The sequence below is a fragment of the Belonocnema kinseyi genome, chromosome 3 (genome assembly GCF_010883055.1).
Source record: "Belonocnema kinseyi isolate 2016_QV_RU_SX_M_011 chromosome 3, B_treatae_v1, whole genome shotgun sequence".
Classification (NCBI taxonomy): Eukaryota; Metazoa; Arthropoda; class Insecta; order Hymenoptera; family Cynipidae; genus Belonocnema; species Belonocnema kinseyi.
In genome coordinates this window covers 153464677-153468704 of record NC_046659.1, presented here as the reverse complement: position 1 = coordinate 153468704, position 4028 = coordinate 153464677, and positions in this window count along the sequence as shown.

Sequence of the window (4028 nt, the reverse complement as noted above, 5' to 3'; positions counted from 1 at the left end):
ATACAATTTGTAACAAAAATATTAAAGAATTTTATATAAAGCATCGAGTTTTTGCAATCATTAATTAATTCTGATCTGCCCCTTATATCAGGTGACCAGATTAGGGTATCATAATGATTTGGTATTTGCATACATAATTCTATGATAAAAATAAAGAAAAACTTATTTAATAGTCAAATCTAAATTTATTTTTTATCTTTTACCATTCCTTTAAAAATGAACCCAACTTTAACCCTTTATGTTTGAAAAGATTAAATTACGCAACACCTTTTCTGCCTAGCATAAGAAATAGTAGAACGAATCCATTTCAAATTAGGCAGGGCCCTGCAATTAAAATCGCAGAATCTTTCGGGGACGAAATATGTTTTTTTTTGGATCACCTCTGCTTGAAAATTATGTATTGTGCGCCCATTGCCGATATGCGAATTCCCAAGTTCTTATATTCTTGTTAGTCAGGATTTAGGAAGGGTTTGTCTGCTGAAACAACCCTTCTTCATGTTGCCAATAAGATAGGCCGGGTTTTATATTATTTTAAGGACACTTCCGTCATTTTTAAAAATTCAACCGTGCCTAACTGTTGGCAAAGCTGCCTGCGACAGGATTATCAGAATCCGCTCTTACTTGGTATGAAGATTTCCTTTTGAACAGAAAACAATTCTTAGCGAACGCGGACTCTCAAAACACGCAAACGTCTCATCGAAGAAGTGTGAATAAAGGGGTGCAGCTGGACACCGTTAATAGACCAATTCTATTTTCGATCTATACGAACGATCTGCCAGAGGCAATTTTGGAGGTAGTGTGGCTAATAGAAGCGCTTGCTCAGAATGTAATTAAGTTTACACTACATATGTACGTGGACGACATTCACATATATGTGCGATGTAAATTGAAAGTTATTGAGGAGGGATCAGCGCTAATTGTCAATCCGTCTAAATCGGTTATTCTACCGTTCGGTAAGGTGGACACTGACAGTTTCCCTATCTTTAAAATCAACTTTTCGCAGCTTTCCGTTGTCTTTAGTGCCAAAAACTTATTTCTGACAATGGAGTCTTTAAGGGGCTTCGAAAAACAGGCTGTTAAAAAGTTAAATGGAGCCTACATCCGTTTGAGGAAGTTATATCTTAACTCTCTACCTTTTTGAGCACGCCCTCACAAATTATGGGCCTGTCCTGAATACGTCCTTGGGAAAAATGATACAGAAAGTTTAAAATTCTTGCTTAGTTGGATAAAAATGGATTAGCAATGGAAGCTGCCCGATCGTCAAAAGCGAAAGCTACTTTTTTCTACAGAGGGACACGCATGCTCAATAATCTTCCAGACCCTAACAAGGTCCTAACGGGAATACCCTTCAACTACCCGTCTAGATCCTCTCTGTTTTCCGGTAAGTTCATTATTCAAGTGTGATATAAATGAAGACATGAGAATGACAACTGCATAATGACCATTTAAAGATGGCACCTGGAATATATTATTTCAAATGTAAGAAAGTGCGAACTGCATGTGGTCCTTTTGCAGTTATCATTCTCATGTCTTCATTTATATCACGTTTGAATAATGAACTCACCAGAAAACAGAGAGGGTCTAGACGGTTAGTTGAAGGGTATTCCCGATAGGATCTTGTTAGAAGTTTTAGATAGAGCCTGGCTAAAACGACATTAACGAAACAGTCTGGCCCTACCTATCTTTCCCGAACAGCACCCGATCATGATAGCGAAATTCGCCAGGGCCCTTGAAACCCCCTTTCAAAATTTCTACATAGGTCGATTACACTTTTTGTTGGGAATTAATTTTTTTGGTTGCTTGAATTTCAACTACGTTGTTGAAAGTTTAATAACTGCAGCGGAAGCTATTGCTACGGAAGGGGCTCGAAGGAGGAGAGGTCCTTGACGACCTAGTAAAGCAGATATGTTGGCCAGAGAAAACGCCAAGAACTACAAAATGCTAAATAGATTTCTGGTTCACTAGGCGTTCAAAGTTTTAAGTAGTAACAAAACGGCAGTATTCAGGACTTCACACTAATTAAAAAGACTTTCAGTCCGGAAAAGCAGGCAAAGCGAGTATTAGAAGAAAAAGCCGAATCGGGAAAAAAGAAGGGACCATGAAGGGGGAACGGAAAGCTGAGGAGTTGACAAAGAAGGCTTACTTGAAGTAGCAGATGAAAGCGAAGTCGATGGGAGCTGGCAGTAAAAACGCAGAGACAGTTTGAGACAGAGTATGAACTCAGAAGAGCCAGTGCGGTATGACCGTGCCACATCACAATCTCAGGAGGGAAATGAACAAAAACAGAATTGATTGATTAATTAATTATTTCTACGAGGGAGAAAAATGAAATTACTGGCCAATTAGCTTAAACTTGGTAGGGCAAATATCTTTTTTGATGACGACATTCCATGCAGATAGCAGGAGATTTAGGACTGGATACGAAACAAGGTTTTTGGCAGCAGGGAGGAATGTAAGAAGATCTAGTGCGAGATAAATAAGTTGGAAGAGAGAGGCGGTAATTGTTAATGTTCAAGGTGTTTTGTGGAATCTTGCAGGAGACATAAAGGTTAAAGGGGTGTGTAGTTTCTGAAAATCCTTTAACATAGGGATAGTGCCAGAGACATGGGTTGAAAAGGAGAAAGAGGGCGTTCTTTTATCCCTTGACAAAGATTTTATTTGGATGACCAAAGCTCCGGGAGATTAAAAAAGAAGTGTAGAGCAATGGGTGGCCAGCTTATTGGAGTGCGTAAAAATGTTTGTTGAAATATGCAAATGGTTGAGTGGGAGTTTAGAATTGTGATTAGTGCAAATGAACTAGGGGATCCAAGAAAAAAGTTAATGTTGGATCTTTTTATAATAATGTACGGGTTTAAAGCGTGACGGAAAAACAAGATAAGTTGGAGAAAATAGATAAGTCAATGGAGAGGGTCATTATTTTAGGGAACTAGATAGCGTCAATAGAAGGAGAAAGAAAATAACTAAGAAAAGGAGACAGAAATTAAAAGGTAAATAATATAAAAAATATAGAAGATTTTTAGAGGGGCCATACGGGAGTTTGAAAATGAGCGGAAACAAGAAACTTAGGAAAGGGGCGAGAATTACATAAGGGAAGAGTTGGAAGGTGGGCGGGAAAGCATTAGAAGTAGTAAATAGCGTGAAGTATTTGCGATATTGTTTTTTGACAGGGATAACTTGTACAAAGCAGACTGAGAAAATGGCAGGAAAAGCGAGAATTTCCGCGAGTGCAGAATGGGGTGTTTTAAGGATAACAGAAATTAATGTATCTTATGGACACGTTAAGCAAAGTAGGTGGAATGTGTAGCATAGAAAGCTGGGGCTGGGCTAGAAGATAATCAATAGAGAAAATGTAAGGTAGGTTTGCTAAAATTACAATGGGAGTTAATAGCACAACTCCAGGCTACATATGGAGAATAGAGGCAGGAAGACAGAATTTAGAAATCGAGACTAGAGCGCAAGTTAGCAAGTACCTTATGAGATTCCGCGAAATGAATACTCAGAGATGACCAAAAATCTGGTTGAGGGAAGAGTTATAGGTAAATAAAAAACAGAAACCCCTCGATTTGGGACCAAAAATTTGAGAAAGCTTGCCGGAATGATAGGTGATGGAGGAGTACTGGGAGGACGAAAAGATACGTGAAAGCGATAAAGAACAGTAGGCATGGTTAAAATTCGTGAATGTAGGGAAGGCGAAAAAACGAGAAGTAAATGATTGGACAAGGAGGAAAGGAAGGTAGGGATTTTGAAGAATTAATATTTGAAACTTTAAGTGGGTCTTTAAAGATCTCAGTGAGTAGCGACACTGCCTAGTTGAGCCGGTGCACTCGTGCCATCAATTAAATTTATTTAATTGATCAGGCCAGGATCATCCGAGATCGATCTCTGATTTTCAGAGCAAAGGCCGGACCCTGTTCCTGTACGAGCATTATGGGAGGGCAGGTAGCCCTTGGTCGATTCGTGCTGTCGACCACCTGCCCAAGTTGGGAAGGTCTCGTAGTGGCATGTGGTTTGGGGAGGTTGTTGCAACT